We start from the raw sequence: 22,759 nt of genomic DNA on the forward strand, positions 1-22,759 counted from the left end.
GCTCTCTGCTCCGCAGGGAGCCTGCTTCTAGGTCTCTCTCTCTCTGCCTGCCTCTCTGCCTACTTGTGATCTCTCTCTGTCAAATAAATAAATAAAATCTTAAAAAAAAAGAAGAAGTCCCATATGGGGCTGCCCAGAAACCCCAGATGAGGATCAACCTGCACGGCCCTCAACCGCACCCTAACTTCTTAGACTGCCCTGAGCACTTATACTCAGTCTGACAAAGCTTGAGCCCTGATTTCTGTCAGCCACCCACATAGCTGGTCGCATATCCAGTAGATGGGACCTGCCATGGCCTGAGGCCCACACACACTCCAGGCTGGAGCCTCTGGAGCTACACCACAGGACTATGATGGCCCTCTTGAAGGAAACTGTGCCCATTCCATTTGCCACAACACCAAAGATTGGAGAATACTAAAAGGCCCCTGAGGCCATCCCAATTGTGTAGTCAGACCTGGACCAAAAGGCTCGTTCTGATACAACCTGAGGAACTAGCTCTACTCAGACTCACAGACAGATGTCCCCAGAGACAGAAGATTGAACCAGACAGGCACCTAGGCCCTAATCTGAACACTAGCTTAGGTTTGCAGGCATCTGTCCTCAGAGGCCTGTTCTCAAATACCAGCATATGGGCGTTTCCTGAGGAACAAAACACAACACCTCTCCTTTCCAGATGGGAACCTTGTTATTCGGAGCTGTGCCAAAACCTCTGGATAGGAGAAACCTGCAGGGCCCCCTGAGCCCCCACCACATTCCAGGGTCTCCATGGAAACAAACCCACATTATGACCCATCAGAATGAGAGTCCATTTCGACTCAGCCCCCTGGGGAGCTCGGCCAGAGCCAGCAGATCAAATCTGTTTTGTCCCTAGGAGCCAAGGCTAATGCGAGGTGGGTTTTCCAGGCATCCATCCTTAGAACCGTGCTCTCAAATCTTTCCGTATGGGACGTCAATGAGCCATCTCATAGGACTCACCAGTCCCACAGATGGAAACCTTGCTGTTTGGAGCAGCTCCCAACCCCCAGAGTGGGAAATCATCCATGGCCTCATGAGGCCACCCCTCCATGCTGGGGCCATCATGATCGATAACTCCAGCCTGAGCCAACGTCTGATACTCGCCTGACTTCAGATGCAGGAGATCTCGATTCAGCCTCTGCAGAGTGGGCCTGCTGTGCCCTCAGCCCAAAACCTTACCCTAGTTTGAGTTTTCAGACTTCTGTCCTCACACTCGGGGCGCACAAGCCCTCCAGATTGGGAATTCTGGAGCCAAAATGCAGCACTCTACCTGTGCACCAGAAGAAAAAGTGCTCTGAAACTGCCCAGAAACCCCAAATGAGGATCAATCTGCAGGGCCCTCGACCGCACCCCAATTTCCTTGCCTGCCCTGTGCACTAATGCTTTGGCTGACACACCCTGACCCCAGATCTCCCATCAGACACCCAGACAGCTGGCCTCATATCCAGCAGATCAGTCCTGCCATGACCCTCAGCCGTCATACCTTACGAACCTGGGTTTTCAGGCATCGGTCCCTAGACATTTTCTCAAATCCCTGCACATGGGGGAACCTGATGGACAAAACAGAGATCCTCCTCCCCCATGGCAAGAAACCTTGCTGTTGGGCGGGGTGCCAAAATCAACCCTTCTGAGTAGGAGAAAACTGCAGTGGCCCATACTTTAGGGCTGCCTTGGGCACAAAGACGCATTGTGACCTTCAGCATGAGACCCCCTCTAAACTCAACCTTCTTGGCACTTTGCCCAAGAGCCAGGAGATGGAACCTTTTATGTTCCTTAGCTACAATGGTAACACGAGGTGGACTTTCCAGTCAACCATGCAGAGAGTTCTGCTATCCAATCTTTGAATATGGGAGACCCCGGAGCGATCTAACTGGACTCCTCCTGTCCTGCAATGGACACCTTGCTGTTGGAACCAGCTCACAAGCCCCAGCGTAGGAAAACCTCCACGGCCTCATCAGGCCACACCTCCATTTGTCGGACATCATGGACACAAACTCCAGCGTGAGCGGACATCTGACACTCTCCCTTATTCAGGGGCTGGAGATCTCGAATCAGCCACTGCACATTGGAACTGCCATGTGCTCGGAACTGAACTTAACCGTAGCTTGTGCTTTCAGACTTCCGTCCTCACACTCCTGGCCCACACGTCCTCCAGATTGGGAATTCTGGAGCCACATGCAGCCTTCCGCCTGCCCACCAGAAAGAAGTAGTGCCCTATGGGTCTGCCCAGAAACTCCACATGAGGATCCACCTGCACGGCCCTTGACGGAACCCCAATATCATAGGCCGCCCTGTGCACTAATGCTCTGTCTGACACAGCCTGAGCCCCAAATTCCTGTCAGCCACCCAGATAGCGGATCCCATATCCTGCACATGGGACCTGCTCGGGCCCAAGGTCATCATCTCTACCCAACCTGGGTATTCAGGCATCTGTCCCAAGACCTTATCTCAAACCCCTGCCTATCAGGGAACCTGAAGCACAAAACAGTACTCCTCCTTCCCCAGGGCAGGAAACCTGGCTGTTGGGATGGGTGTCCAATCCTCAGAGTGGGAGCCAGCTGCATGACCCATGAGACCACGCCCACTCAGGAGGGCCGCCCTGGTCACAAACAGGCATTGTGATCCTCAGCTTGACACCGCTTTCAAACAAGCCCCTCGGGAGCTGGACCAGGACCCCCATACGGGACCTGCCATGCTCCTTGGCCCAAATCCTAACCCTCTGTGGGGTTCACCAGGCAACGGCACCCAGAACCCATCTCTGGAATCCCTGTTTGGGTGGGACCCCTGAGATGGAACACTGCACTCATCCCTTCCCCCAGAAAGACAGCAAAACCTTGGGAGCCGGGCAGAATCCCCAGAGAGGAAGAATCTCCCATGGCCCCAAGAGCCCAACCCAAAATCTCGTGGCCATCCTAGACACACAATCCTGACAGAAAAGCCTGTGGTACCGCTTTCCAGCCACCCGAATTTCAAATCCCAAGGAACTGCCCTCAGGGCCTGCAGATCAGGCCTGCCATCACCTCCTCCCTAACCCTAATCCAAGTTGTGTTTACAGACGTCTGTCCCCAAATCCCTGGCCCCCAAACCCTCCAGTATGGGGCCTCTCGAGACACGCCACAGGACTGGGCCTGACCTCCCCAAGTAAACTCTGCCTGTCACAGTTGCCCAAACCCTCCAGATTAGGAGAAATTTGCAGACCTCCTGAGCCCACCCCAATTTCCTAGGCTGCTCTGGACAAAAATGCGTAGACTGACACACCCTTGGCACCTACCTCCAGGCAGACACCCAGGTGAATGGACCTGAGTCAGAAGATTGAACCTGACATTCCCCTAGGATCATCGGAAAATCTAGCTTAGTTTTTCAGGCTTCTGTCCCAGAGGCCTGTTCTGGAACACCAACATATTGTCCAACATATGGTCCCTGAGCCACACAACAGAACCTCTCCTGTCCTCAGAAGGAAAGCTTGCTCTTGAGAACTGTGTCAAACCCTCAGGGTAGGAGAATCCTCATGGGCCCTGAGCCACCGCCACATTCCAAGGTCTCCATGGACACAAACACACATTATGACCCATTCTCAGGAGAGTCCATTTCAACTCAGCCCCCTGGGTAGCTCGCCCCAGAAGCAGCAGATCAAACCTGCATTGTCCCTAGGAGCCCATGGGAATGTGAGGTGGGGTTTCCAGGCATCCATCCTAAGAACCCTGCTCTTGAGTCTGTCCAGATGGGGTGTCCTGGAGCCATCCAAAAGGACTGAACTGTCATGCAGAAGGAAACATTGTGGTTTGAAGCAGCTCAAAACCCCAGCATGGGAAAACCTCCAGGGCCTCATGAGGCCCCACCTTCCATAAGGAGCCATCATGGACACAAACTCCAGCCTGAGCTAACGTCTGATACCTGTTCTGACTCCAGATACAGGAGATCTCCTTTCAGCCCCTGCAGAGTTGGCCTGCCATGTCCTTGGCCCGAAACCGAACCCTAGCTTGTGTTTTCAGACTTCCGTCCTCACACTCCTGGCCCAAAAGGCCTCCAGATTAGGAATTCCGGAGCCACAACACAGCACTCTGCCTGCCCACCTGAAGAAAAATGCTGCCCTATGGGGTTGCCCAGAAACCACAAATGAGGATTTACCTGCACAGCCCTCGACTGCACACCCAATTGAATAGGGTGCACTGGGCACTAATGCTCTGTCTGACACAGCCTGAGCCCAGACCTCCTGACAGACACCCAGGCAGCTGGCTGCATACCCAGCACATCGGACCCGCCATGGCCTTAGGCTGTCCTCTCGTCCCAACCTGGGTTTTCAGGGACTGGAACCTAGACCTCCTCTCCATTCCCTGCACAGGGGGGAACCTGATGCACAAATCAGAACTCCTCCTTCCCCATGGCAGGAAACCTTGCTATTGGCATGGTGTCAAGCCTTCAGGGTAGGAGAAACCTGCATGGCCCATGAGGCCACGCCTATGTTGAGGGCCGCCTTGGAAACAAACCTGCATTGGAACCCTCAGCGTGAGCCCCATGTTCAAAAAAGGCCTCGCAGTGGCTGGACAAAGAGCCCGCACATGGGGCTTGCTATGCCCCTAGGCCCCCAATCCTAACCAGAGGTCGGGTTTTCCAGTCACCCGTACCCAGGGCTCTGCGCCAGAATCCCTCTTTTGGAGGGACACCTGAGGTAGTAAACAGGACTCCTCCCTTCCCACTGAATGACACCAAACTCCTGGAGGCGGGCCAAATCCCCAGAGGGAGACTCATCCATGGCCCATGAGGCCACCCCTATGTTCCACGGTGATCCTTGACACAAAATCTAAGGACAAAAACCTGAGCAACCGCCTCACATTCACCCTTCTTTCTTAAACCGAGGAGCTCACCTGAATGTCTGTAGTTCAGGCCTGCCATACCCTCACCCCAAACCGAAGCAGAGTTTGTGTTTTCAGACTTCTGTCCCCACAGCCCTGGACCACACACCCTCCAGGCTGTGGCCTCTGGAGCCACACCACAGGACTGTGCCTGCTGTCTGCAAGGAAACTGTGCCCATTCCATTGGCCACACCCCTACAGATTAGGACAAAACTGCAAGTCCCCCGAGGCCATCCCAATAGTGTAGGCTGCCCTGGACGAACAGGGCATTCTGACACAAGCTGAGCAACTACCTCTACTCAGACAAGCAGAAGGATGTCCCCAGAGATAGAAGATTGAACTGGACAGTCCCCTAGGCCCAAATCAGAACCCTAGCTTTGGTTTCCAGGCATCTCTCCTCAGAGGCCTGGTTTCGAATACCAGCATATGAGGGTTTCCTTAGGCACCAAACAGAACACCTCTCATCTCCACCAGGGACGCTTGCTCTTTGGAGCTGTGTCCCACGCCCCAGGTAGGAGAATCCTTCAGGGCCCCTGAGCCACTGCAACATTCCAAGGTCTCAATGGACACAAACCCATATTAGGACACATCTTCAGGAGAGTCCATTTCAACTCAGCCCGCTGGGTAGCTCGCCCCAGAGCCAGCAGATCGAACCTGCTTTGTCGTGAACAGCGAATGGGAATGCGTGGTTGGGTTTTCCGGCATTCATCCTTAGAACCCTGCTCTCGAGTCTTTCCATATGGGGCATCCTGGAGCCATCCAACAGGACTCGACTGTCCCACAGAAGGAAACCTTGCGGTTTGGAATAGCTTACAAACCCCAGCATGGGAAAAGCTCCAGGGCCTCATGAGGCTCCGCCATCATGAAGGGGAGGGACATCATGGACACAAACTCCAGCCTGAGACAACGTCTGATTCTCGCTCTGACTTCAATTGCAGGAGATCTCGTTTTAGCCTCTGCAGAGAGGGCCTGCTGTGCCTTTTGCCCCAAACCGAACCCTAGCTTGTGTTTTCAGACTTCCGTCCTCACACTCCTGGCCCACAAGCCCTCCAGATTGGGAATTCCGGAGCCACAACGGAGCACTCTGCCTGCACACCAGAAGAAAAACTTTGCCCTATGTGGGTGCCCAGAAACCCAAAATGAGTATCAACCTGAACGGCACTCGACCACACACTGATTGCCTAGGTTTCCCTGGGCAATAATGCTCTGTCTGACACAGCCTGAGCCTAGACCTCCCAACAGATACCCAGACAGCTGGCCGCACACCCAGCACTTCAGACCAGCCATGGTTTTAGGCCGTTATCTCTTCCCAACGTGGATTTTCGGGCATCAGAACCTAGACCGTATCTTGAATCCCTGCACAGGTGGGAACCTGATGCCCAAATCAGAACTCCTTCCCCATGGCAAGAAACCTTGCTGTTGGCATGGTGTCCAACCTTCAGGGTAGGAGAAACCTGCATGGCCCATTAGGGCACACCCATGCTCGAGGGCCACCTCAGGCACAAACACGCATTGTGACCCTAGGTGTGAGCCCCGTGTTCAAGTAAGGCCTCTTACTGGATGGACCAACACGCATAGGGCGATTGCCAGGCCCCTAGGCCCCAATGCTAACCAGAGATTGGGTTTCCCAGTCACCCATACCCAGGGCTCTGTTCTGGATCCCTCTTTTGGAGGGACACCTGAGGCAGAAAACAGGACTCCTCCCTTCCCACAGAATGACCCCAAACTCTTGGGAGCTGAGCCAAATCCCCAGAGAGGCAGATTAGTCCATGGCCCATGAGACCACCCCTACATTCCACAGCCATTCTTGACACAAAATCCAGAGACAAAAGCCTGGTGACGGCCTCACCCTCGCCCTTCTTCCATATCCTGTGGAGCTCCCCTCACGGTCTGTAGATTGGGCTTGCCATACCCTCGGTTCCAAACCTACACCGCGTTTGTGTTTTCAGACTTCTGTCCCCACAGCCCTGGCCCACACACACTCCAGGCTGGGTCCCCTTGAGCCACACCACAGGACTGTGCCTGCCCTCTCCAAGGAAACTCTGCCCATTCCATTGGCCACACCCCTACCAATTAGGAGAAACCTCCAAGTCCCCCAAGGCCATTCAATTAGTGTAGACCAACCAAGAAAAACAGGGGCGATCTGAAACAAGCTGAGCAACTACCTCCACTCAGACAAGCAGATGGATGTCCCCAGAGATAGAAGATTGAAACGGACAGGCCCCTAGGCCCTAATATGAACACTAGTTTTGGTTTCCACCCTCCACTCCTCAGAGGCCTGCTTTCCAGCATATGGGGGTTTCCTGAGGCACCAAACAAAAAACCTCTCATCTCCACCTGCGAAGCTTGCTCTTTGGAGCTCTACCCAACCCTCTGAGTAGGAGAATCCTGCAGGGCCCCTGAGCCACTGCCACATTCCAAGGTCTCCATGGACACAAACCCACATTATGACCCATCCTCTGAGAGTCCATTTCAACTCAGCCCCTGGGTATCTCGCCCCAGAGCCAGCAGATCGAACTTGCCATGTCGCTAGAAGCCAATGGGAATAGGAGGTGGGGTTTCCAAGCATCGACCCTTATAACCCTGCTCTTGAGTCTTTGGGATCTGGGCGTCCTTGAGCCATCCAACAGGACTCAACTGTCCCACAGAAGGAAACCTTGTGGTTTGGAACAGCTCACAAATCCCAGCGGGGAAATTCTCCATGGCCTCATGAGCACCCCCCTTCATGAAGAGGCCATCATGGACACAAACACCAGCCTGAGCCAACGTCTGATACTCGCCCTGACTTCAGATGCAGGAAATCTCGATTCAGCCACACAGGAGTGGGCCCACCATGCCCTCAGCCCGAAACCTAACACTATCTTGTGTTTTCAGACTTCCGTCCTCACACTCCTGGCCCACAAGCCCTCCAGACTGGGAATTCTGGAGCCACCACGCAGCACTCTGCCTGCCCACCAGAAGGAAAAATTGCCCTATGGAGTTGCCTAAAAACCCCAAATGAGGATCAATCTGTATGGCCCTCAACAGCACCCAATTTGATAGGCCGCTCCGTGCTCTAATGCTCTGTGTGATACAGCCTGAGACGAGACCTCCCATCAGCCCCACAGACAGCTTGCCACATACCCAGCAGATAGGACCTGCCATGTCCCTCGGTTCCAATGGGAAACCTACAAGTGGTTTTCAGGCATCCATATGTAAAGGCTGCTATTGAATATTTCCATACGTGGGGCCTTTGAGCCAACAAAGAGCACTCACCCTGTCCTGAAGAAGGAAACCTTGCTTTTTGGAGCCGTGCCCAACCTCCAGATTGTGAAAACCTCAATGGCCTCATTAGGACATGGCTACATCAGGCAGTCCTCATGGACAAAAACACCAGCCTGAGAAGATGTCTGACACTCGCCCTTATTTCAGATACTGGTGATCTCACCTCAGCCTCTGCAGATTGGGCCTGCCATGCCCTAGGCCCTAACCCTAACCCTAGCTTATGTTTTCAGTCTTCCATCCCCAGAGTTCTGGTGCAGAAGCCCTCCAGATTGGGAATTCTGGAGCCCCAACACAACACTCTGCCTGACTTTAGGAAGGCAAAGGTATCCTATGGGACTGCACAAAATCCCCAAAGGAGGATCAACCGGTTCAGCCCTAGAGGGCACTGAAATTTCATAGGCCGCCCTGTGAACTAATGTTATGTCTGCCCCACACTTATCCCCAGCCTCCTGTCAGCCACCCAGGTAGCTGGCCACCTATCCACGAGATTCGAACTGCCACACCCCTAGGTCATCATCTCTACCCAACCTGGATTTATAGGCATCTGTCCCCAGAGGCCTATTCACAAAACCCAGCATATGGAGGAACATGATCCACAAAATAGAAGTCCACCTGCCCCCCAGCAGGATACGTTGCTATTGGGATGTGTGTAAAATTCTCAGAGTAGGAGAAAACTGCATGGCCCATGAGGCCCGCCCACTATTGAGGGCTGCCCTGGGCACAAGCCGACATTGTGACCCTCGGCCTGAGGTACGTTTTCAATGAAGACCCCTTGGTAGCTTGACCTGGGGCCAGCATCAGAGGCCTGCCGTGACCCTAAGCCCAAATCCTAACCCAAGGTTGTGTTGCCAGGCACCCATATGCAGAGCCCTGCTCTCAAATCTCTCCTTATGGGGACCTCTGAATAAGAAAACAGGATTCCTCCTTTCCCCCACAATGACACCATGGTATTTGGTGCTTTGCAAAACCCCCAAAGAGGAAGGAACTTCCATGGCCCCATGGAGCCCACCCTTATATTATTATACCGCCATCATAGACACAAAAACCACAAACAAAAGCCTGGGCTTCCGCCCCACACTCGCCCTCATTTCAGATCCTGAGCACCTTGCCTCAGGGACTGCAGATTGGCCTGCCATACCATCGGCCCTAATCCTAACCGTGGTTGGTGTTTTCAGACTTCTGTTCCCAGAGTCCTACCCCACAAACCCACCAGCCTGGGTATTCCATAGCCACGCCACTGAACTGTGCTGCCCTCCAGAAGGTATCTGTGCCCTTTAGAGCTTCAAGAAACCTCAAAATAGTTGAAACCTGCAAGGCCCCTGAGGCCAGCCCAATTTCATAGGATGCCCTGGACAACAATGCACATTCTGACATACCCTGAGCACCGACCTCCCATCAGACACCCAGGTAGATGGCCCCAGAGAGAGAATATTGAACCTGACATGCCATTAGGCCCTAATCTGTACCCTAGCTTTGGTATACAGGCATCTGTCCCCAGAGAGCTCATCTCAAATACCAACATTTGGGGGATCTCTGAGCCAAAGAACACAGCACCTCTCGTCCCCAGAAGGAAATATTTCTTTTTTTTTTAAGATTTTATTTATTTATTTGACAGAGAGAGAGATCACAAGTAGGCAGAGAGGCAGGCAGAGAGAGTGAGAGAGGGAAGCAGGCTCCCCGCCAAGCAGAGAGCCCGATGTGGGACTCGATCCCAGGACCCTGAGATCATGACCCGAGCCGAAGGCAGTGGCTTAAACCACTGAGCCACCCAGGCGCCCAGGAAATATTTCTATTTGTAGCTGTGTCAAACTTTCAGGGTAGTAGAATCCTGCATGGCCCCCGATGCCACCGCCACTTTCAAAGGCCGCCCTGGACACAAACCCACATTGTGACCCTCAGCATGAGACTTGTTTTCAACTGAGCACACAGGGTAGATTGGCCTAGAGCCAGCGGATAGGACCTACCATGTCCCTCGTCCCCAATGGAAACCCTAGGTGGGGTTTTCGGGGCTTCATACATAGAGCCTGCTCTCAAATCTTTCCATACAGGGTTCCCTTGAGCCATCAAACACCACTCCCCCTGTCCTGAAGAAGAAACCTTGCTGTTTGCAGCTGCACCCAACACCCAGAGAGGGGAAACCTCCAAGGCCTGAAAGCCAGCCCTACATCAGGCGACACTCATGGACACAAACCCTAGCCTGAGCAGATGTCTGACACTCGCTCTTATTTCAGATGCTAGTGATCTCGCCTCAGCCTCTGCAGATCGGGCCTGCGGTGCCCTAGGCCTAAACCCTAACCCTAGCTTGTGTTTTCAGTCTTCCGTCCCCAGAGTCCTGGTGCACAAACACTCCACATTGGGAATTCTAGAGCCCCAACACAGCACTCTGCCTGCTCTCAGAGGACAAAAGTGGCCTATGGGACTGCACAAAAGCCCCAAATGAGGATCAGGTCGCAGGGCCCTCGACGGCACTGCAATTTCATAGGCAGCCCTATGCACTAAAGTTCTGTCTGCCTCAGCCTGATCCCCAGCCTCCTGTCAGCCACCAAGTTAGCTGGCCGCCAATCCACGTGATCAGACCTGCCATGCCCCTAGGCCATCATCTCTACCCAACAGGTGTTTCTAGGCATCTGTCTCCAGAGGCCTGTGCTCAAATCCCTGCATATGGGGAACACGATCCACAAAATAGAAGTCCTCCTGCCCCACAGCAGGAAATCTTGTGATTGGGATGTGTGTGAAACCCTCAGAGTAGGAGAAACCTGTCTGCATCATGAGGCCCCGCTCATACATGAGGGCCATCATGGGTACAAACCCGCTTTGTGACCCTCAGCCTGAGCCACGTTCTCATCTCTTGACATAGATCCAGCATATGAGGCCTGCCGTGACCCTAGGCCCAAATCCTAACCCAAGGCTGGGTATCCAGGCACCCATACACAAAGCCCTGTTCTCAAATCCCTCCTTATGGGGACCCCTGAATCAGAAAACAAGATTCCTCCTTTCCTCCACAATGACACCATGCTATTTGGAGCTCTGCAAAACCCCCAAAGCCGGAGAATCTTCCATGTCCCCATGAGGCCACCCCTACATTCCGCAGCCATCCTAGACACAAAAACCAGGGGCAAAAGCCTGAGTTTCCACCTCACCAGTGTCCTAATTACGAATCAAAAAAGCTCTCCTCAGGGTCAGCAGATCAGGCCTGCCATAACCTCTGCCCTAATCCTAATGCTAGTTGGTTTTTTCAGACTTCTGTCCCCAGAGTTCTTCCCCAAAAACACTCCAGCCTTTGTAATCCATAGTCAAACCACAGGACTGTGTCTGCCCTCTAGGAGGAAGGTGGGCCTTTTAAAGCTTCAAGAAACCTCAATATTGGGAGAAACTGCTAGGCCCCGACACCAACACAGTTTTGTAGGGCGCCCTGAACAAAATTCATAGTCCGACACAACCTGTGTACCAGCCTCCAGTCAGACTCCCAGGTAGATGGCGCCGGAGACAGAAGTATGAACCTGGCATGCCCCTAGGCCCTAATATGAACCCCAGCTTAGGTTTTCAGCCATCTGTCCCCAGAGGTGTGGTCTCGAATACCAACATATGGGGGTCCCTGAGGCATAAAACAGAACACTTCCTGTTAGAATAGAATAGAATGACACCATACTATTGGGAGCTGGGCAAAATCCTAGAGAGGGAGAATCTTCCATGGCCCATAAGGCCAAACCTACATTCTGCAGCCATTCTAGGCAGAAAATACAGAGAAAAAAGCCTGCAGTACCGCCTCACGATCGCCCTGATTTAATGAGGAGCTCCCCTCAGTGGCTGCATGTTGGGTTTGCCAAACCCTTGACCCTAATCCTAACCCGAGTTTGTGCTTTCAGACTTCTGTCCCCAGAGCCTTGGCCCACACACCCTCCAGGCTGGGGCCTCTGGAGCTAAACTGCAGGACTCTCCATCCTTCCAATATGAAACTCTGCCCTTTACAGTTGCCAAACCCTCCACATTAGGAGAAAACTGCAAGGCCCCCGAGGCCACCCTGATATTGTAGGCTGCCCTGGGCAAAAATGTGCAGTCTGACACAACCTGTGCATCTCCCTCCAATCAGACACCCAGGTATATGGCCCCAGAGACAGATGACTTAATCTGACATGCCGCTAGGTCCTAATCTGAACCTAAGCATAGGTTTTCAGGGTTCTGTCCCCAGAAGCCTGGTCTCAAATCCAACATACAAGGGGTCCCTGAGGGACACAACACAACACCTTCTGTCCCCAAAAGGAACCTTGCTATTTGGAGCCGTGTAAAGCCCTCAGGGTAGGAGAATCCTGCATAGCCCTTAAGCCACCACAAAAATCCAACTTCTCCCTGGACACAAACCCACATTGTGACCCACCAGCATGAGACTCCATTTCAACTCAGCACACTGGGTAGCACTCCACAGGGTCAGCAGATTGAAGCTGCCTTGTTCCTAGGTGACCATGGGAATGCCAGGTGGGGTTTCCAGGCCTCCATACGTAGAGCCCTGCTCTCGAATGTTTCTGTATGGGGGTCCCTCGAGCCATCATATAGGACTCCCTATGTCCTGCAGAAGGACATCCTGCTGTTTCCAGCAGCTCACAACACCCAGAGTGGGAACACTTCCATGACCTTTTGAGGCCCCACCTCCATTAGGCGGCCATCATGGACACAAAGTCCAGCCTGAGCGAACGTCTGACACTTGCCCTTACTTCAGGTGCTGGAGATCTCGATTCAACCTCTGCAGATTGGGCCTGTCTTGCCCTAGGCCCTAAACCTAACCAGAGCTTGTGTTTTCAGACTTCCATCCTTACACTCCTGGCCCAGAAGACCTCCAGGTTGGGAATTCTAGAGCCACAAGACAGGATTCCACGTGCTCATCAGAAAGAAGAAGTGCCGGGCGCCTGGGTGGCTCAGCGGGTTAAGACTCTGCCTTCGGCTCAGGTCATGATCTCAGGGTCCTGGGATCGAGTCCTGCATCGGGCTCTCTGCTCCGCAGGGAGCCTGCTTCTAGGTCTCTCTCTCTCTGCCTGCCTCTCTGCCTACTTGTGATCTCTCTCTGTCAAATAAATAAATAAAATCTTAAAAAAAAAGAAGAAGTCCCATATGGGGCTGCCCAGAAACCCCAGATGAGGATCAACCTGCACGGCCCTCAACCGCACCCTAACTTCTTAGACTGCCCTGAGCACTTATACTCAGTCTGACAAAGCTTGAGCCCTGATTTCTGTCAGCCACCCACATAGCTGGTCGCATATCCAGTAGATGGGACCTGCCATGGCCTGAGGCCCACACACACTCCAGGCTGGAGCCTCTGGAGCTACACCACAGGACTATGATGGCCCTCTTGAAGGAAACTGTGCCCATTCCATTTGCCACAACACCAAAGATTGGAGAATACTAAAAGGCCCCTGAGGCCATCCCAATTGTGTAGTCAGACCTGGACCAAAAGGCTCGTTCTGATACAACCTGAGGAACTAGCTCTACTCAGACTCACAGACAGATGTCCCCAGAGACAGAAGATTGAACCAGACAGGCACCTAGGCCCTAATCTGAACACTAGCTTAGGTTTGCAGGCATCTGTCCTCAGAGGCCTGTTCTCAAATACCAGCATATGGGCGTTTCCTGAGGAACAAAACACAACACCTCTCCTTTCCAGATGGGAACCTTGTTATTCGGAGCTGTGCCAAAACCTCTGGATAGGAGAAACCTGCAGGGCCCCCTGAGCCCCCACCACATTCCAGGGTCTCCATGGAAACAAACCCACATTATGACCCATCAGAATGAGAGTCCATTTCGACTCAGCCCCCTGGGGAGCTCGGCCAGAGCCAGCAGATCAAATCTGTTTTGTCCCTAGGAGCCAAGGCTAATGCGAGGTGGGTTTTCCAGGCATCCATCCTTAGAACCGTGCTCTCAAATCTTTCCGTATGGGACGTCAATGAGCCATCTCATAGGACTCACCAGTCCCACAGATGGAAACCTTGCTGTTTGGAGCAGCTCCCAACCCCCAGAGTGGGAAATCATCCATGGCCTCATGAGGCCACCCCTCCATGCTGGGGCCATCATGATCGATAACTCCAGCCTGAGCCAACGTCTGATACTCGCCTGACTTCAGATGCAGGAGATCTCGATTCAGCCTCTGCAGAGTGGGCCTGCTGTGCCCTCAGCCCAAAACCTTACCCTAGTTTGAGTTTTCAGACTTCTGTCCTCACACTCGGGGCGCACAAGCCCTCCAGATTGGGAATTCTGGAGCCAAAATGCAGCACTCTACCTGTGCACCAGAAGAAAAAGTGCTCTGAAACTGCCCAGAAACCCCAAATGAGGATCAATCTGCAGGGCCCTCGACCGCACCCCAATTTCCTTGCCTGCCCTGTGCACTAATGCTTTGGCTGACACACCCTGACCCCAGATCTCCCATCAGACACCAAGACAGCTGGCCTCATATCCAGCAGATCAGTCCTGCCATGACCCTCAGCCGTCATACCTTACGAACCTGGGTTTTCAGGCATCGGTCCCTAGACATTTTCTCAAATCCCTGCACATGGGGGAACCTGATGGACAAAACAGAGATCCTCCTCCCCCATGGCAAGAAACCTTGCTGTTGGGCGGGGTGCCAAAATCAACCCTTCTGAGTAGGAGAAAACTGCAGTGGCCCATACTTTAGGGCTGCCTTGGGCACAAAGACGCATTGTGACCTTCAGCATGAGACCCCCTCTAAACTCAACCTTCTTGGCACTTTGCCCAAGAGCCAGGAGATGGAACCTTTTATGTTCCTTAGCTACAATGGTAACACGAGGTGGACTTTCCAGTCAACCATGCAGAGAGTTCTGCTATCCAATCTTTGAATATGGGAGACCCCGGAGCGATCTAACTGGACTCCTCCTGTCCTGCAATGGACACCTTGCTGTTGGAACCAGCTCACAAGCCCCAGCGTAGGAAAACCTCCACGGCCTCATCAGGCCACACCTCCATTTGTCGGACATCATGGACACAAACTCCAGCGTGAGCGGACATCTGACACTCTCCCTTATTCAGGGGCTGGAGATCTCGAATCAGCCACTGCACATTGGAACTGCCATGTGCTCGGAACTGAACTTAACCGTAGCTTGTGCTTTCAGACTTCCGTCCTCACACTCCTGGCCCACACGTCCTCCAGATTGGGAATTCTGGAGCCACATGCAGCCTTCCGCCTGCCCACCAGAAAGAAGTAGTGCCCTATGGGTCTGCCCAGAAACTCCACATGAGGATCCACCTGCACGGCCCTTGACGGAACCCCAATATCATAGGCCGCCCTGTGCACTAATGCTCTGTCTGACACAGCCTGAGCCCCAAATTCCTGTCAGCCACCCAGATAGCGGATCCCATATCCTGCACATGGGACCTGCTCGGGCCCAAGGTCATCATCTCTACCCAACCTGGGTATTCAGGCATCTGTCCCAAGACCTTATCTCAAACCCCTGCCTATCAGGGAACCTGAAGCACAAAACAGTACTCCTCCTTCCCCAGGGCAGGAAACCTGGCTGTTGGGATGGGTGTCCAATCCTCAGAGTGGGAGCCAGCTGCATGGCCCATGAGACCACGCCCACTCAGGAGGGCCGCCCTGGTCACAAACAGGCATTGTGATCCTCAGCTTGACACCGCTTTCAAACAGGCCCCTCGGGAGCTGGACCAGGACCCCCATACGGGACCTGCCATGCTCCTTGGCCCAAATCCTAACCCTCTGTGGGGTTCACCAGGCAACGGCACCCAGAACACGTCTCTGGAATCCCTGTTTGGGTGGGACCCCTGAGATGGAAAACTGCACTCATCCCTTCCCCCAGAAAGACAGCAAAACCTTGGGAGCCGGGCAGAATCCCCAGAGAGGAAGAATCTCCCATGGCCCCAAGAGCCCAACCCAAAATCTCGTGGCCATTCTAGACACACAATCCTGACAGAAAAGCCTGTGGTATCGCTTCCCAGCCACCCGAATTTCAAATCCCAAGGAACTGCCCTCAGGGTCTGCAGATCAGGCTTGCCATCACCTCCTCCCTAACCCTAATCCAAGTTGTGTTTACAGACGTCTGTCCCCAAATCCCTGGCCCCCAAACCCTCCAGTATGGGGCCTCTCGAGACACGCCACAGGACTGGGCCTGACCTCCCCAAGGAAACTCTGCCCGTCACAGTTGCCCAAACCCTCCAGATTAGGAGAAATTTGCAGATCCCCTGAGCCCACCCCAATTTCCTAGGCTGCTCTGGACAAAAATGCGTAGACTGACACACCCTTGGCACCTACCTCCAGGCAGACACCCAGGTGAATGGACCTGAGTCAGAAGATTGAACCTGACATGCCCCTAGGATCATCGGAAAATCTAGCTTAGTTTTTCAGGCTTCTGTCCCAGAGGCCTGTTCTGGAACACCAACATATTGTCCAACATATGGTCCCTGAGCCGCACAACAGAACCTCTCCTGTCCTCAGAAGGAAAGCTTGCTCTTGAGAACTGTGTCAAACCCTCAGGGTAGGAGAATCCTCATGGGCCCTGAGCCACCGCCACATTCCAAGGTCTCCATGGACACAAACACACATTATGACCCATTCCTAGGAGAGTCCATTTCAACTCAGCCCCCTGGGTAGCTCGCCCCAGAGCCAGCAGATCAAACCTGCATTGTCCCTAGGAGCCCATGGGAATGTGAGGTGGGGTTTCCAGGCATCCATCCTAAGAACCCTGCTCTCGAGTCTGTCCAGATGGGGAGTCCTGGAGCCATCCAAAAGGACTAAACTGTCATGCAGAAGGAAACATTGTGGTTTGAAGCAGCTCAAAACCCCAGCATAGGAAAACCTCCAGGGCCTCATGAGTCCCCACCTTCCATAAGGAGCCATCATGGACACAAACTCCAGCCTGAGCTAACGTTTGATACCTGTTCTGACTCCAGATGCAGGAGATCTCCTTTCAGCCTCTGCAGAGTTGGCCTGCCATGTCCTTGGCCCGAAACCGAATCCTAGCTTGTGTTTTCAGACTTCCGTCCTCACACTCCTGGCCCAAAAGGACTCCAGATTGGGAATTCCGGAGCCACAACACAGCACTCTGCCTGCCCACCTGAAGAAAAATGCTGCCCTATGGGGTTGCCCAGAAACCACAAATGAGGATTTACCTGCACAGCCCTCGACTGCACACCCAATTGAATAGGCTGCACTGGGCACTAATGCTCTGTCTGACACAGCCTGAGCCCAGACCTCCTGACAGACACCCAGGCAGCTGGCTGCATACCCAGCACATCGGACCCGCCATGGCCTTAGGCTGTCATCTCTTCCCAACCTGGGTTTTCAGGGACTGGAACCTAGACCTCCTCTCCATTCCCTGCACAGGGGGGAACCTGATGCACAAATCAGAATTCCTCCTTCCCCATGGCAGGAAACCTTGCTATTGGCATGGTGTCAAGCCCTCAGGGTAGGAGAAACCTGCATGGCCCATGAGGCCACGCCTATGTTGAGGGCCGCCTTGGAAACAAACCTGCATTGGAACCCTCAGCGTGAGCCCCATGTTCAAAAAAGGCCTCGCAGTGGCTGGACAAAGAGCCCGCACATGGTGCCTGCTATGCCCCTAGGCCCCCAATCCTAACCAGAGGTCGGGTTTTCCAGTCACCCGTACCCAGGGCTCTGCGCCAGAATCCCTCTTTTGGAGGGACACCTGACGTAGTAAACAGGACTCCTCCCTTCCCACTGAATGACACCAAACTCCTGGAGGCGGGCCAAATCCCCAGAGGGAGACTCATCCATGGCCCATGAGGCCACCCCTATGTTCCACGGTGATCCTTGACACAAAATCCAAGGACAAAAACCTGAGCAACCGCCTCACATTCACCCTTCTTTCTTATACCGAGGAGCTCACCTGAATGTCTGTAGTTCGGGCCTGCCATACCCTGACCCCAAACCGAAGCAGAGTTTGTGTTTTCAGACTTCTGTCCCCACAGCCCTGGACCACACACCCTCCAGGCTGTGGCCTCTGGAGCCACACCACAGGACTGTGCCTGCTGTCTGCAAGGAAACTGTGCCCATTCCATTGGCCACACCCCTACAGATTAGGACAAAACTGCAAGTCCCCCGAGGCCATCCCAATAGTGTAGGCTGCCCTGGACGAACAGGGCATTCTGACACAAGCTGAGCAACTACCTCTACTCAGACAAGCAGAAGGATGTCCCCAGAGATAGAAGATTGAACCGGACAGTCCCCTAGGCCCAAATCAGAACCCTAGCTTTGGTTTCCAGGCATCTCTCCTCAGAGGCCTGGTTTCAAATACCAGCATATGGGGGTTTCCTTAGGCACCAAACAGAACACCTCTCATCTCCACCAGGGACGATTGCTCTTTGGAGCTGTGTCCCACGCCCCAGGTAGGAGAATCCTTCAGGGCCCCTGAGCCATTGCAACATTCCAAGGTCTCAATGGACACAAACCCACATTAGGACACATCTTCAGGAGAGTCCATTTCAACTCAGCCCGCTGGGTAGCTCGCCCCAGAGCCAGCAGATCGAACCTGCTTTGTCGCGAACAGCGAATGGGAATGCGTGGTTGGGTTTTCCGGCATTCATCCTTAGAACCCTGCTCTCGAGTCTTTCCATATGGGGCATCCTGGAGCCAATCAACAGGACTCGACTGTCCCACAGAAGGAAACCTTGCGGTTTGGAATAGCTTACAAACCCCAGCATGGGAAAAGCTCCAGGGCCTCATGAGTCTCCGCCATCATGAAGGGGAGGGACATCATGGACACAAACTCCAGCCTGAGACAACGTCTGATAATCGCCCTGACTTCAGTTGCAGGAGATCTCATTTCAGCCTCTGCAGAGTGGGCCTGCTGTGCCTTTTGCCCCAAACCGAACCCTAGCTTGTGTTTTCAGACTTCCGTCCTGACACTCCTGGCCCACAAGCCCTCCAGACTGGGAATTCCGGAGCCACAACGGAGCACTCTGCCTGCGCACCAGAAGAAAAACTTTGCCCTGTGTGGGTGCCCAGAAACCCAAAATGAGTATCAACCTGCACGGCACTCGATCACACACTGATTGCCTAGGCTTCCCTGGGCAATAATGCTCTGTCTGACACAGCCTGAGCCGAGACCTCCCAACAGATACCCAGACAGCTGGCCGCACACCCAGCACTTCAGACCCGCCATGGTTTTAGGCCGTCATCTCTTCCCAACGTGGATTTTCGGGCATCAGAACCTAGACCGTATCTCGAATCCCTGCACAGGTGGGAACCTGATGCCCAAATCAGAACTCCTCCTTCCCCATGGCAAGAAACCTTGCTGTTGGCATGGTGTCCAACCTTCAGGGTAGGAGAAACCTGCATGGCCCATGAGGGCACACCCATGCTCGAGGGCCACCTCAGGCACAAACACGCATTGTGACCCTAGGTGTGAGCCCCATGTTCAAGTAAGGCCTCTTACTGGATGGACCAACACGCATGGGGCGATTGCCAGGCCCCTAGGCCCCAATGCTAACCAGAGATTGGGTTTCCCAGTCACCCATACCCAGGGCTCTGTTCTGGATCCCTCTTTTGGAGGGACACCTGAGGCAGAAAACAGGACTCCTCCCTTCCCACAGAATGACCCCAAACTCTTGGGAGCTGAGCCAAATCCCCAGAGAGGCAGATTAGTCCATGGCCCATGAGACCACCCCTACATTCCACAGCCATTCTTGACACAAAATCCAGAGACAAAAGCCTGGTGACGGCCTCATCTTCGCCCTTCTTCCATATCTTGTGGAGCTCCCCTCACGGTCTGTAGATTGGGCTTGCCATACCCTCGGTTCCAAACCTACACCGCGTTTGTGTTTTCAGACTTCTGTCCCCACAGCCCTGGCCCACACACACTCCAGGCTGGGTCCCCTTGAGCCACACCACAGGACTGTGCCTGCCCTCTCCAAGGAAACTCTGCCCATTCCATTGGCCACACCCCTACCAATTAGGAGAAACCTCCAAGTCCCCCAAGGCCATTCAATTAGTGTAGACCAACCAAGAAAAACAGGGGCGATCTGAAACAAGCTGAGCAACTACCTCCACTCAGACAAGCAGATGGATGTCCCCAGAGATAGAAGATTGAAACGGACAGGCCCCTAGGCCCTAATATGAACACTAGTTTTGGTTTCCAGCCTCCACTCCTCAGAGGCCTGCTTTCCAGCATATGGGGGTTTCCTGAGGCACCAAACAGAACACCTCTCATCTCCACCTGGGAAGCTTGCTCTTTGGAGCTCTACCCAACCCTCTGAGTAGGAGAATCCTGCAGGGCCCCTGAGCCACTGCCACATTCCAAGGTCTCCATGGACACAAACCCACATTATGACCCATCCTCTGAGAGTCCATTTCAACTCAGCCCCTGGGTAGCTCGCCCCAGAGCCAGCAGATCGAACTTGCCATTTCGCTAGAAGCCAATGGGAATAGGAGGTGGGGTTTCCAAGCATCGACCCTTACAACCCTGCTCTCGAGTCTTTGGGATCTGGGCGTCCTTGAGCCATCCAACAGGACTCAACTGTCCCACAGAAGGAAAACTTGTGGTTTGAAACAGCTCACAAATCCCAGCGGGGAAATTCTCCATGGCCTCATGAGCACCCCCCTTCATGAAGAGGCCATCATGGACACAAACACCAGCCTGAGCCAACGTCTGATACTCGCCCTGACTTCAGATGCAGGAAATCTCGATTCAGCCACACAAGAGTGGGCCCACCATGCCCTCAGCCCGAAACCTAACACTATCTTGTGTTTTCAGACTTCCGTCCTCACACTCCTGGCCCACAAGCCCTCCAGACTGGGAATTCTGGAGCCACTACGCAGCACTGTGCCTGCCCACCAGAAGGAAAAATTGCCCTATGGAGTTGCCTAAAAACCCCAAATGAGGATCAATCTGTATGGCCCTCAACAGCACCCAATTTGATAGGCCGCTCCGTGCTCTAATGCTCTGTGTGATACAGCCTGAGACGAGACCTCCCATCAGCCCCACAGACAGCTTGCCACATACCCAGCAGATAGGACCTGCCATGTCCCTCGGTTCCAATGGGAAACCTACAAGTGGTTTTCAGGCATCCATATGTAAAGGCTGCTATTGAATATTTCCATACGTGGGACCTTTGAGCCAACAAAGAGCACTCACCCTGTCCTGAAGAAGGAAACCTTGCTTTTTGGAGCTGTGCCCAACCTCCAGATTGTGAAAACCTCAATGGCCTCATTAGGACACGGCTACATCAGGCAGTCCTCATGGACAAAAACACCAGCCTGAGAAGATGTCTGACACTCGCCCTTATTTCAGATGCTGGTGATCTCACCTCAGCCTCTGCAGATTGGGCCTGCCATGCCCTAGGCCCTAACCCTAACCCTAGCTTATGTTTTCAGTCTTCCATCCCCAGAGTTCTGGTGCAGAAGCCCTCCAGATTGGGAATTCTGGAGCCCCAACACAGCACTCTGCCTGACTTTAGGAAGGCAAAGGTATCCTATGGGACTGCACAAAAACCCCAAAGGAGGATCAACCTGTTCAGCCCTAGAGGGCACTGAAATTTCATAGGCCGCCCTGTGAACTAATGTTCTGTCTGCCCCACACTTATCCCCAGCCTCCTGTCAGCCACCCAGGTAGCTGGCCACCTATCCATGAGATTGGAACTGCCATGCCCCTAGGTCATCTTCTCTACCCAACCTGGATTTATAGGCATCTGTCCCCAGAGGCCTATTCACAAAACCCAGCATATGGAGGAACATGATCCACAAAATAGAAGTCCACCTGCCCCCCAGCAGGATACGTTGCTATTGGGATGTGTGTAAAACTCTCAGAGTAGGAGAAAACTGCATGGCCCATGAGGCCCCGCCCACTATTGAGGGCTGCCCTGGGCACAAGCCGACATTGTGACCCTCGGCCTGAGGTACGTTTTCAATGAAGACCCCTTGGTAGCTTGACCTGGGGCCAGCATCAGAGGCCTGCCGTGACCCTAAGCCCAAATCCTAACCCAAGGTTTTGTTGCCAGGCACCCATATGCAGAGCCCTGCTCTCAAATCTCTCCTTATGGGGGCCTCTGAATAAGAAAACAGGATTCCTCCTTTCCCCCACAATGACACCATGGTATTTGGTGCTTTGCAAAACCCCCAAAGAGGAAGGAACTTCCATGGCCCCACGGAGCCCACCCTAATATTATTATGCCGCCATCATAGACACAAAAACCACAAACAAAAGCCTGGGCTTCCGCCCCACACTCGCCCTCATTTCAGATCCTGAGCACCTTGCCTCAGGGACTGCAGATTGGCCTGCCATACCATCGGCCCTAATCCTAACCGTGGTTGGTGTTTTCAGACTTCTGTTCCCAGAGTCCTACCCCACAAACCCACCAGCCTGGGTATTCCATAGCCACACAACTGAACTGTGCTGCCCTCCAGATGGTATCTGTGCCCTTTAGAGCTTCAAGAAACCTCAAAATAAGAGAACCCTGCAAGGCCCCTGAGGCCAGCCCAATTTCATAGGATGCCCTGGATAACAATGCACATTCTGACATACCCTGAGCACCGACCTCCCATCAGACACCCAGGTAGATGGCCCCAGAGAGAGAATATTGAACCTGACATGCCATTAGGCCCTAATCTGTACCCTAGCTTTGGTATACAGGCATCTGTCCCCAGAGAGCTCATCTCA

The sequence above is a fragment of the Martes martes genome (genome assembly GCF_963455335.1).
Source record: "Martes martes genome assembly, chromosome: 5".
Taxonomy (NCBI): Eukaryota; Metazoa; Chordata; class Mammalia; order Carnivora; family Mustelidae; genus Martes; species Martes martes.